The sequence below is a fragment of the Ornithodoros turicata genome, chromosome 2, assembly GCF_037126465.1.
Source record: "Ornithodoros turicata isolate Travis chromosome 2, ASM3712646v1, whole genome shotgun sequence".
In the NCBI taxonomy this organism is placed as follows: domain Eukaryota; kingdom Metazoa; phylum Arthropoda; class Arachnida; order Ixodida; family Argasidae; genus Ornithodoros; species Ornithodoros turicata.
In genome coordinates, this window is record NC_088202.1 from 101978424 (window position 1) to 101992545 (window position 14122).

Genomic DNA, 14122 nt, shown 5'->3' on the forward strand with positions numbered 1-14122 from the left:
TGTAGCGGGTCACCAGTTGCAGAACGAAAAATGTGTGGATATAAGCAACTCAACGAAAAGCTGTTGACGTCAGGAAACGAACCTGGGTCTTCTGATTTCCCGCCAGATATGCTACATGCTACCGCTGCACAACGACATCAGACTTTCCTTGAGATAGGGTGCTTCAAGTACAAGGGGGACGGACAACGAATCATGCTATTCGTATTGCATATTACTCAGTCACTCCCTCACTTACCCATTCGGAGATGAGGTGGGTCGATTTGGTAAACGACATGAACAACGATTTCTGGAGTTGCTTAATCCGTTAATTTATGGGCGTGCGAGGCTTACGTAGGTGTGTCGTTCATAGTTGTTGGCCTGCCTCTGACAATTCTCGATTTATCGTTGTTCGCGTAAAACAATTTGTGGGCACAGAATAAAATCAGTTCTATGGACGACGGCTGTGTTTATTAAAGCGTGCATCCGCTTCCTTTTGGAAGCACACATGTAATCCGAGTGTAAGCTGTCGAGCTCATGCGTGTAATATATGTGGTCCCGGTCCTGCTGCTCTGAAGAAAACAACGTGTCGGATAGACCACACAAAAAAGTTTGGCGCCTGTTCCATCATACTGCAGAGACGAGCCGCATCAGACGACTTCTCTAGCTACCCGACCCTCACCAGGTGTTGGGCGAGTCACTCTAGGGTAAGAAAGTTGTTTCAGGAACGCGGGTCGTGATGTTATCGAGTGGGTTTCGGAACACAAAGAGTAACTCCTATACTAGCGCCTCTACTCTCGGATTCATCCGTGTAAGTTTTCGAATGCGCCGCATCGTCATATTAATCAATACGTTGTTTGTCATAATCACCACGGTGTAAGACAATACAAAGGGGGCGGTGACTATCTCAGCTCTCCCAGGGTCAGACCGCAGACAGTTTATGTTCGGGCTCTGTGTGCGCCGACGTGGTAGTAGCGCCCACCGCGCAGCGGTCAAATGCAAGCGGCGAAATCCAAGCAGCCGCCCCCTTCAATTAGACTTGCGCGGGGGCCTCTGGCGATCGCTCGGGTCAAATGCGTCATTGCTTTTTGTCGTCATGTGACCTCCTTCCGAGTTTCGGTTGTCATTGCTGCGTTGTTTGCGTAGCTGTTCGCGCGGTTCTACCTTCCCCGAGGCATTTACGTGCAAGTTTAATGAATACCGCGATCAGCCCGCAACATAAGGAGCGGCCCGTCCCCGTAACGCATCTTGAAACGGTTGAGCAATGGCTTCGTCTGCTGGGCGTGTGCCGTTGTGCTGAGGCGTGTCCGCCTGCCGTCCGTGAGAAGGTCGCCGACGGAGAGTACGTATCTTGAGCAGAGCAAAGACGTCCAGTTGCTACGTGATAGGGAAGGCAAACAGTAACGGCAGTAACAGAGGATAAGACCGACTGTTCTGACGTTTCAGGCACTGCTGTGAGCAGCTTCTGCAATCAGCTTTGTTGGTGCGGATCTTGACTCAGCCCCTCGAATGATGTTGTCCTGCCCTAGCGTGCGCATTAGGGGAGATATAGTTGCTCTGAAGTCATATTACAGGGTGGTCCACCAACCATGATAGAAATTCATAGTAAAAAACGTAGGCCCCGGAGAGACATGCGGTCAAGGGATTCTTTTCTGCCAATAACTTTTGTAACATTTTTATTTCATTTCAATTGACGGAAAGTTAATTTCTTGAATTGAACTCCGAAATTTCCCAAGGCAACCTAATGTTTTCTTTGCGGAAATGGGTTCCCCGTGGTCATTTTACTCAGTATAGGACATTATCCCACTCGTAATGCGATGGCAATTGCCGAAATAAATTCGCCAAAAATCCGTGGATATGAGCCCTTGGCTCCGCCTCTTTTTTGACGGCTCGTAGTTTGAGCGCAAAGCTGCGAAGAAAGGAGTTTACATTCAGACGCCACACGAGGGGGGAAAGGGTTACACGCCGTCGGGTGACCTCATTTTTGATAATATAGCTCTGATTCCCGCACTCACCGCGCGTGTTTGTTCCGTGGGTAAGGCTTGTAACGCTTTCCCCCCTGGTGTGGCGTGTCAATGTAACCTCCTTTCTTCGTAGCTTTGCGCTGAAACTACAAGCCGTCAAAAAAGAGCCGGAGCCAAGGTGTCATTGCCATGGATTTTCGGTGAATTTATTTCGGCAATTCCCATTGCATTATGAGTGGGATTATGTTCTATACTGTGTAAACTGACCACGGGGAAGCCATTTCCGCAAAGAAAACGTGAGGTTGCCTTGGGAAATTTCGGAGTTCAATTCAAGAAATTAACTTTCCGTCAATTGAAATGAAATAAAAATGTTACAAAAGTTATTGACAGAAAAAAATCCCTGTCTCTCGGGGGCCTACGTTTTTTACTATGAATTTCTATCAAGGTTGGTGGACCACCCCACCCTGTATAATTTAATGGTTAGTTCCAGAGAGTCGAACCGAACCCGAACCGGAAACCGTTATTAACCGTTATTTTTGGCCGAACCGGAACTGAACCGAACCGAAAGAGTCGACGCCATCTTGGAGCTGAACCGGAACAAAACCGGTAAAAAAATATCGGTTTCCGGTTCAAATAACGGTTCACACGGAATTAAGTGTGAAACTTTGGATGTTGTGCATGAACACAAAAACTATTTTTCGTATTTTTTCTTCATTTATTAGCTTCGTAGACATCGTCTTTCTTGCCGAAAAAGTCGTGCCCTGCAACAATGATTTGGATCTTCTTGAGTCACGAAATAGCAACAGATAGTAACTGAAAACTGCCAGGACTACTAACGTCTAAGACATGCAGATAAATATATATAAGAATTAAAGGTCAACAGGACATTAGGAACAGTTTTGGGTAGTAGTCATTAAGTGACATATTATAATAATATACTAGTCTGAGTCGGCTATACACACACACTTACACACACATACACACAGGGTGTCCTGGCGCTGCATTTCAAGATCAGTCCGTTTGCAACAAAAACCTCTTAGTTTTTCTTTGACAGCGCTATGTCTTCGAGATCATCTCTACCGTTATCGCAGGCATCCTGTATATGAATACCAATACGCGGACCAACAGACGTATATGTCGTCGGCTGTGCGACCTTCGGTCTTTCAAATACTCTCCCCTTCGTTTTTTTCTTTTTCTTCTTCTGTTCTCTTGCACGTAATGCATTGCGAAAGCAAACTACCTGGGCTCAGCTCTAGCACGTATTCGTGTATACAACGCTGCAGCATAATTCCCAACGTGTGCGCGTGTGAACTTACATAAGCCCCTTATACGCTAGCCACACTTAATGAAACGTAATGGCGGTAAGTTCACCTCCTCACCAACTATAATCTTGTGTGGCGTCGTTTTCTCCTGGCTTGTTGAAAGCAGGGGCGTGTTGAAAAAACGCAGTCATTCGGGACGATGGTTACTCAGGAGGTGAAGTTACTGTCATTCCGTTTAAAGCATTAAGTTTGCCGCGTGCCTAGGGTACTGGAAAGTAAAGCACCGGCCACATACATGCTGGTCAGAATGAAAAGAACATGCCAAGTTGGCTTTCTTTGCGATTTAAAATAAAAGAAGCAAAAACGACCATACTGACACAGTATCTAAAACTCGCCAGTAGGTCTAAAATGAGTCGAACTCTCTGTTTGTACTTGCTTTGTCTTTGTTCCACAGACACTTCACGCTAACGCTGAGCACGGCGGCGATCAGCGCTGACACAATAACGTGCCCTTTACACATAAAGTCCCGGAGCTCACGATCGCACCATTCCACACACGGAAGCTTCTTTTAACCTGCCTGTTGTGCTTCATTCGCACCCGTCGTTCCTGAACCGGTTCGGGAACCGAACCGTTTGGAAAGAACCGGTTTGAACCATTATAATTGCCTTCTGGACCTGAACCGGATCTGAATCCTTATCGCCGAACCTAAACCCGAACCGGACCGTTAAACGTTTCGGTTCGACTCTCTGGTTAGTTCACAATTTATAGAACATGATATAAGCGTAACCTTCAGGATTGACCATTGGATGACCATTATACCAGTATTGACCATTCCGCGGGTTCCTTTTTCGCAAGTGGGCCGCCACCACCGTGGCTGCCACGTTGTGTGGGTCACGTATGGGATCACGATTTAGTCAGGAGTATTCAACAATCCTCCGCGCAGGTTAGTAGCAGTAAAGAAGGGACTTTGGTACCAAAGGGGAGGTGGAGAACAACTTGGGGGCAAGAAAAAAGGAACATAATAAAAATAGCGGTTGACGTTTCGTGCACTTGCTCTTCATCGGAACCCAGGAAAAAGCGAGTCACACATGCCGACCATGCAGCACGTGTCGTGTAGCCACCTGATGAATGGGTGCCATGCTTGCCAGTCTTGCACCCCCTGTGATTAATTATTCCTCGGTTCCGATGAAGAGCAAGTGCTCGGAACGTCAACCGCTACTTTTATTCATTTTACTTTTACAGCAGCAGCTATTAAGGGGTAGGTTCGAGGAGATCGGCGTGTCCGTGTGCCAAAGTCCTCCTCGCCACTCCGCTCTAGAGACAAGAAAAAGAGAGTGACAGGTGCGCGGGCGGGTGTGGAAAGAGCAAGCTCCGCAACAGAGCGGTATCTCCTTACGGGGCAGAGGAATCAAAAGGATGCACACATTAGGTAGTTTTAACATATCAGAAGGGTTACACACACACAAAGAAGCTTTCAATTCCAAGACGAGCTACGTGATGTCAGCCATTGCAAAGAAATCGGGTGCTTGGCGTACCCTGTTTGCCGACTGTTATTGAACCGAACTGAAAGTTTATTGAAAACAACAGTTCTTCTAACAACTACCACAGGAAGTGTAATCGAGATTGTAATAATGCACCCGCATCTATCAAACCTACACCTTGCGTCGTCTGTCTGCATCTGCTTCAGAATAGTTTCAAATCGCATGTTATGAAGACAAGCGACGCACAGGAAAACACGGTTGTTGTCCGGTGGCGTCTCAGTCGCGCCAGCAGGTGATTCTCATATCCTTTTTCCTTTTCTGGTTTCCAATCTACCTTGCGTGTATATAGCGCATAGAAAAATACAGAACGTCATAATCTAAACATATACCACAAGTACTTGGCGGCTTTTCGAGTCGAAAAAGATATGCTTCCGCTTCCGGTAAGGAGATCGGCGCGCATGCGCAGTCGAAGTCGAACTTCTGCGAACATTTTCGAATTTTCCGAAGAAAAGTTCGAATGTCGCGAACTTATGCGAATTCGAACCTCGGCAAGGTTCGATACATGACTAGTAAAGACTCGCCAAAGGCGATTTTCTGTAGTCCTTTTTCTTGTCATCTGTGCAGCACCGTTTCGCAGGCTTATTCTGTCAATGTAAGTTCACATCCTATTTCTTTATTCATTCCTCTAGATATATGCAAAATATGGGCACTCTTGGTTATCCGGTGTTGAACAGAAAAATTAATGCATCCGATGATATGCATGGGGCAAGAGGCGACAATTTAATGTAATTTTAATTCGATGCAATTTAAATTTAATGTAATTTACAAACGGATAATTCTTAGAGATTTCTTTTTCGCACATTGCCTAGGATTTTCCAGCAAGTTTTCCCGTTTCCTGGAAGATTTCCAGCAAAGCAGAAGCAAGCCGCCGTAGCGCAGGGTAACCTTTCCCGCCTTGTTTTTTATACGTATATATAATAAACATATTCCCCCCGCCCCCAGAAGCGTACGCAAAAGTGAGCGACCAGCGGCACATCAGACTGGCGGTGCCTTGTTTGCAAACGACGGTGGGGCAAAATAGCTCCGGATTCTGTGTGGTTTTATTGCAGATGTGGGCGATGGACTCAAGGAAGTTGTGAGGGGCCCACGGGCCTTACTTTGTCGGCTTCTATTCCAAAAAACAAAACAAAAAACAAATAATAATAATAATAATGTGTATAGTTCATTACCACGGCGTGTCTCATCTTGCCCCATGCGATGACTCATCTTGTCCCGAGGGTTGGGGCAAGATGGGACAATCTGCATTTTTGAATTTCTTTCTGTGTTTATTTTAGACCGGCTACGTCTGTTCTGCATTTATTGGTCAGAAGCTCCATACTCCTGAGAATGCGCCTATGGCTAGTTTTTATTAGTAAATCATAAAATAATAATAATAATAATAAAATTACAAATATATAATTAATAATAAAATTAAATAATAATAATAATAATAATGATAAAATAATAAATCAAATAAAAAATTCATACTGTGATATCCGGTGTCAATTACGCCATCCCGCGACTATGATATTGGTATCATAGTCGCGGGATGGCGTAAGTATAGAAACACACAGACATCATGGCGAGTTGTATGCCTTCGAGTCACGGCGTAGCAACTGCAACGTCGTGCTCTCTGTGCGTGAACTTTATTCCGTAAAGGAAGAGTGAAACGCGATCAACACAAAGGTACGCCGCGCTGTCGAGAACTTAAACACTAAGTAGTATATCGAGGGAATAGCAGCGCAGAGATTTGGATAAGCTACCAAAGCCTTGTGGCGGTGCTGACGTAATTGACAACGGATATCACACTCCTCCCCCATCCGAGAAGAAAGCAGAGCACCTGACTTGCGTATAAGCATTACAGCACTCGTTATATAGGAAAACAAAGCCAGAAAGACAAAAAATGTCATCAGCACCAACTATGGGCAGTATCTGTCCACAGGACGCTAGGTTCGTGTAGACCGTCTAGGTGACGATGTCACTGCACTATCACTTGAAGTGTTGCTGCCGTCTGGACATGACCCATGATCCTCCACGATATCAGGTTGTGAAGGAATCAAGGTGTATGTCATCAGGAATGAAGATGTAGTGACCCTTAATATATCTTCAAGATGGCGTCGCTGGCGAAAGACGTATGCGGCAGCTGCTCTCAATCATTTGTTGCAAAGGCGAAGGCAATTACTTGTTCTGGTGCTTGTGCTAATCGCTTTCATCTGAACTGTGTTAACATCGCTGTTTCTGATTTACCGTTCCTTGTTAAAAATGGGAAAAGTATGTGGAAATGTGTCCCGTGCACTCGGCGGAGTGGGAGTAACCTGGTTCTGCCATCACCGACCAGCAGTGATGTAACAAGTAAGCCTAACATACGTACGGAAAGCCCTACTTCTGACGCCGATTTATCTGACATGTGCCTAGTTCCACGTGTGCAACTTAATAACCTACTTGCAAAGGTCGACGAAATGGCATCCGAGCAAAGGGAACTGCGTTCCGAAATAATACACCTCAAGGACTTATTGTCTCGAGTTGTGCCAAACGCGTCAGAACGGCATGCTGATGGGCAGAATCAGCAGACATATGCCTCGGTGTCACACCTGAAATTTTCTTCATTTGGTGCATCATCTACTGGAGGCTCCTCGACAGCAAAGTTTTCCTCTGGTCCTAGGTTCGCAACAACTCCAATGGATCCATCACCGTCTGCTCATGGAAATGGTCTGGTACGTCAGCCGGTGGAACAAGTCGGAAATAACGAATGGACGACAGTTCAAAGAAGGAAACGACCTGCCGCTGTGGGTGGAAAGAGCACTTCGAGCAAAGTAAAATATGTCGCCCGCAGTTCGCCCACGAAATCTTTATTTCTCTCTCGGCTTGTCCCAGACACAACTGCTGCAGATGTAAAGGATATGGTTACCGACGCAGTGGGACACGAATGTGTGACAGTAAGACAGCTGAAGACAAGGTATTCTACTTACAGCTCTTTTCACATAACAGTCAGTGCCAATGATTTTGATAAAATAAACTCGGAGGAACTTTGGCCGGAAGGCTCCATATTCAAACAGTTTCTGGGAAGACTAGACGAATTGCGTATTATCGGTGGTAATGAAGAGGACAAAGATGCTACCACGAGCGTTTAATATATTTCATGTTAATATTCGCAGCATGAGAAAAAATTTTGACTTGCTTGTTACTTTGTTAGCCACATCTAAGGTTCATTATGACGTAATCTGTCTTTCTGAGACATGGCTCAATGCCAGCGAGCAGTATAAATTATCTGGTTTTGCCTTTTTCTCGTCTCCAAGAAAGCACTTGTTAGGAACTGCAAGGGGTGGAGGAGTCGCACTTTTTGTATCTGACAGGTTCTGTTGTGCTGTGAGGAAGGACATTGACCTGTGGGTGCCTGATTATTGTGAATCTATGTTTATTGATGTCGTGGGTATTGGGCTAGTTGGCTGCATTTATCGTTCACCCAGTTGCAGCTTGGATGCGTTCCTCAGCAGGTTTGAGAATGTGTTATCTAAAATACGCAGCCGTGAATGTGTATTTATAGCAGGGGATTTTAATATAAATTTGTTACATAATCCATGTAATGACTACACTATGCTTCTTGAGTCATATGGGCTACGTAATGTCGTAGATGCGCCTACTAGGGTTGCTGCTCAATCGGAATCGCTGATCGATCATATTTTGGTTAGAAACAGGTGTGTTGTTCGATGTGAGGTGATAGGTGAGCCTATCACTGACCATAATGCGGTTTGCTGCACATATGATTTTACTGTTCAATGCAGCACGATCAACAGACACGGTTTGGCGCGCCGTAATACAATCGAGTTATCGCGGAAACGGGTTAATTATCAACAACTCCGTAGCTACCTTGAGCCATTTGATTGGTCGTCCATATACGATGCTGATGTAAACATCGAATTTCGTAACTTTATCGCTCTTCTGCAGTATCTGGTTGATAAATGTACAACCTACATCGTTGGGAACAGACGGGATATACCAATATGCCCGTGGATGAACGAAACCCTGCTACATGTTGTTAGGCAGAAAGCAGAATGGTACAGAAAGCATAGAAGATGCCCTAATAATTTATTCTACTACTCTCAATACAAAAAGTTTCGAAACCAAGTAAGCAAGTTAACACGTCAACACAAACGAGACTACTATGCGAACTTAGTCTCTCGCGCTCAGGGTAACACACGAAAGATATGGTCAGTAGTTAATAGTGTAACAAAGAGAAAATGTGAAACGAAGACATATCCGGAGAATATCGGCTCTACTGAGGAGATGTGTGCTTTGTTTGGAAAGTACTTTTCGAGCATAGGGCCGAAGCTTGCAGAGGGAGTTAATAATATTCGTGCACCTCATCCTGAAACATATCTGACCAATCGCACTAGTAATTCTTTCTTCATGTCTGCCTTCGTTGTACCTGATATAGTTAAAGTTCTGGGTCGTGTGAAATGTGACACAGCAGCTGGTTATGACGGCATTACCGTACGTGTGATTAAGGAATGTTCTAGCGCATTATCCATCCCGTTATGTTATATGTTCAACCACGCGTACTTCAGCGGTGTTTATCCAGACATACTGAAAATAGCACGCATTGTTCCTATATATAAGGCAGGTGACAAGGAAAAAGTTGAAAATTACCGTCCAATATCTGTACTTGGTGCAATTAACACTATCTTTGAGAAACTCGTCTGTGCTCAGATGACACGTTTTATCGAAAAATATGATGTTCTATGTAAAGCACAGCATGGTTTCCGCGCAGGCAAATCAACGAGTTCAGCTGTTTTCTCTGTTACTCAGAAAATCAACTATGCTCTAAATAACAACCTTGTGACTGTTGGTTTGTTTGTTGACCTTCGCAAGGCTTTCGACACTGTGAACCACGGCATTCTGCTAAGCAAACTGCATCACTGCGGCTTTCGTGGTCTTATGTTGTGCTTTCTGCAGAGTTATTTGTCATCAAGGTGTCAGTTTACGTCAATCAATGGAATGCTCTCAGACCCTTTCCCGATTGTTATGGGGCTCCCCCAGGGGTCTGTATTGGGTCCTCTGCTATTTTCCTTGTATGTTAATGATTTGCCGTTCGCAGTACCTAAAATGTCCACATGTATGTACGCGGACGACACTTGTTTCGTTATCAGTGGTAAGACAGTTGACGAAGTTAAAGCTGCTATTTCGAGTGAGACTAACTGCATTGCACGCTGGTTCAGAGCGAATCATCTGTCGTTAAATATAGATAAGACATGCTTTGTTGTTTTTAGAAAGCCGTCCACAGTCGGCACGCAGATTGAGTTGAGTATTGAAGGTCAATCTGTTAAACAGGTAGAGGAGTTTAAATATCTTGGTGTCTTGCTTGATTCGTCTCTCACCTGGAAACCGCATATCGATTACATTGCGAGAAATGTAGCGCGGTCTTGTCACGCTCTCTTTTTGGCTCGTCAGTGTTTTTCTATTCATGTAACTAGACAACTTTACTTTTGTCTCGTTGAATCTCATTTGTCCTATTGTATAACCTCATGGGGAAATACATTCCCTGCTTATCAGGAAATTCTATTTAAGTTGCAGAAAAGAAGCCTAAGACTGATAACTTTCTCTCACACGAGGCATCCATCGGTAGACCTTTTCACGAGACTTAACATACTACCGTTACCTGATCTAGTTCGCTTTTGGTACCTGAAGCTAGTGTATAAAATAATAAATACCGGGGAATATCATGGCACAACAGGGTTTAATTTGTGCCCTAGAAATAACAGGAGTGTACAACGTCTTATTTTCAAACCTTTTCGAGCAAACAATGTTTATGGGAGCCGGTTGCTAGAAAGCTATGGTATCAGATTGTGGAATATGCTGCCATCCGACTTAAAATATGGCAAGCATTTTGTGCGCAGCTTACGTCGCTATGTGATGAACAGCTCAACCATTCTTTCATCTTAATTATTTTGCTGTAAAATTGTAGTGTAAGTGTATGTGGATAATATTTTTAATGTCGTTGCACTGCTTCTCAGTGTCTTTCTATCTGACTGTGAATTAATGTTATTGAGGATGAGCTGTGGGAGTCAATACTAGCCTGTGCTAATGACACCCATAATTTCATCCCTAAGCTTTGTATTTAGTCATTTTAATTCCATACTTCAATAAACTTCAATACTTCAATAAAAAAAAAAAAAAAAAGGGCCTGCAAAATTCACATGCAAGCGCGACCATGCTCTTTCTGGAAAAGGCCAAGGCGTCAGAGGAACACGTCTGGACTCACGTTGTTGTTCTTGGCATGTCATGCATCTCTGAACCCTCGCAGCAGTATCTTCGTCCAGTGTATCCCACCAGACGTGACTGCGGGCCACAGCCTTCATTTTTGTGACACCAGGGTGGCTCTCATGAAGCAAGTCGAGAACCTTTGCACGTAGCTCTTGAGGAATGACAACACGATTTCCGAGAAGTATACAGTCATCCTGCACGCTCAGTTGATCAAAACGCCTTTGGTAAGGCCTGTAGTCAGTGACGTCAGGTAATTTGCCGCCTGACAACAGTATGTGTCGAACGTTGGATGCAATGTCGTCTCTTGACGTGGCTTGAACGACTACTTTTGCGGATACAACAGTTGGGTAGACTCCTTCCAACAGGAACACCTAATCCGGTCGTTCCACGGGAAGAGCTTCAGTAGGTAGTGGCAATCTGCTCAGTCCATCGGCATGTGCGATGCGGCTTCCCTGTCGATAGACCAATTCGTAGCGGTAAGATGATAACGTCAGGGCCCAGCGAAGAAGCCTGAGTGAACAGTTGTTGGGTACAGGCTTATCGTGCGCTAAAAGTCCCAACAGTGGCTTGTGGTCGGTCACTATTTCGAAGGAATGACCCCAGAGGTATTGATGAAACCTCAGACCGCCGAAAATTACGGCCAGAGCCTCTTTATCGAGTTGGCTGGAATTACATTCTGTTGGCACTAAGCTCCTTGACGCATATGCAATAGGAAGCTCTTCACCTGACAGTTCACGGTGCGCAAGTACAACACCCACGCCGTAAGGCGATGCATCACATACCAACATCAAAGGTTTCTTGGGGTGAGCTAGGACCCTAGCAGACGTTATGAGGGCCTTACTTTTTTTGGAAAGCGAGCTGCTGCGCGGTGCCCCAAGTCCATGGCGCATTTGCTCCCAGTAACTTGTTTAGAGGATGCAGTACTGTCGACAAATCAGGCAAGAACTTCCTGTAATAGTTCACTAGCCCCAGGTAGCTCTGCAACGTTTTCACATTCGTTGGCGCTGGCGCCTTCGTCACAGCTTCTACCTTCTTTGGATCAGGATCTAACCCCGCTTCCGTGATTATGTGACTTAAATAGTGCACCCTAGGGGCCATAAAAATGCACTTTTCTAGTTTCAATCGTAGTCCAGATTCTTCAAGCCTTCGCAGTACAATATCCAAGTTCTTCTTGTGATCGTCGTTATCCTTTCCAGTGACAAGGATATCGTCGAAGTAAACCACGACGCCACGCAGATCTTGCAGAAGGTTTTCCATTATTCGTTGATTGATTGATTGATTTTAAAAGAAAAAAATGGAGATGGTAGTCTCGAGCCACTCGGGACTGGCTACTCCAGGGCGCGTTATTAATAAAAGAAAGGGAAACTACACTAACCTCGACGCTTTGAAACGCTTTGAAAGAATAAATGAGAACATCATCACCGAGCTTGTCACCAAAAGCGAAGTCTCAAGGCACTAAAAACAAAGAGTGTCACAATGTGTCAAACAGGTCCGTCGAGACAAGAAATTGCACAAGGGCGCGCATGGCAGGTATGAGCTGATTTGCTGGCCAGCACCCAAGAACCTTTTCGGTGGAGTATGGCCGATTATCCAGGCGAGACAGGGACGACACAAGGGTACATCGGTGTGCACTGTACCTCGGGCAGTCTTGGAGTATATGATCCACGTCCTCAACTACATCACACAGACTGCAGTTGGGGGACGGGACCATGCCGAGCTTAAACAAAAGTCGTCCACTGTATGGCACGTTGAGGCGAAGCCTGTAGATGAGCGACGTGATGGGTCGAGGAAGCGCTGACGGCATATAAAAACGGAGATCTGGGTCCACCCTGCGCAGGAACGACGTAGAAGGGACACTTCTGCGCCAGTGTTCACTGCACAGACGTCCCATGAGAGCACCAATTGCTTGCTTCGCGTCCGCTTGCGTGAAATACGTACGGTGCGTCGGTACGCCTCGTGCCACATGAGCCCGTCTCGCAAGTAGGTCGGCAGCCTCATTCCCAGGGACGCCACAATGACCTGGGATCCACTGCAAGGTGATGTTATGTGTCTGTGTGACAGCACATGCATACTCCCTGAGGACGTCACACACCAGTGGAGCGAGGGAGCTCGAGCCCAGGGTGCACTGCAGAGCTTGGAGGGCGGTTTTGGAGTCACTGTATATGGTCCAGTGCATCGGTGGTTGACGGGACACAATGAAGGAAAGCGCCATAAGAATGGAATGCAGCTCGGCCACAGCAGCCGACGTCGGGTGCGACAGCTTAGCGCTTCGTTCAATCGACAGCTCAGGGATTACGAATGCACAGGTAGAGCCGGTCTGTGTCGATGAGCCATCAGTAAAGATTTTAATTCTGCCTTCATCGTGATGAAGCAGACTCAGGGTGAGTTGGCGAAGAACAATTGTTGTAGCCGATTTTCTGGAAGTCAAGCCAGGGACATTGACATGCACAGATGGTGCCTGAAGGGCCCATGGAGGGACTGCGGGTAGAACCAGTTTTTTATGCTTTGGAATGAGGCTGCGGTGAGCTAAAACGGCTTGGCAGTACCCGGATGCTGGTCGCCGAAGAATGTCGCGCACTAATGTGTGACGGTAGTGGCGAGTGGAGAGCCTCATGTAGTGCCCAAGAGATTGTGCCGTCCGCATAAAGATCAGCGAAGGCTCCTTGGCTTCAGCCATGACAGGGGCAGTTGACGTTGATTTGTGGACACCAAGGCACTGTTTCATGCTCTTTGCAAGGACGGTTTCCAACACTTGTTCAGACGAAGGACAAAGACTATGCAACACTGGAAGATGGTACATTAACATTTGTCGTATGAGGGACCGGTGCAGACCAAGCAATGCCCTTGTAGAAAGCCCCCAGCGGGCACCACAGAGGTATCGCAGGACACTCAGTCGAGACTCAGCTCTACCTCTCAGACAACGAACCTCCGCTCTCCAGGACAGACAGCGGTCAAGAACCACACCAAGAAACTTATGGTGTGTAACACGCCGCACGACATTCCCACCTATATGAAGCTGAAAGTTCTTCAAATGACGGCGAGTAAAAGGCAAAAAAAAAACAGTCTTCTCATGAGAGAGGTCCATGCCTCTGTTTTCCAGGAGAGCAGCTACAACATCAAGGGCACACTGTAAGCGGCG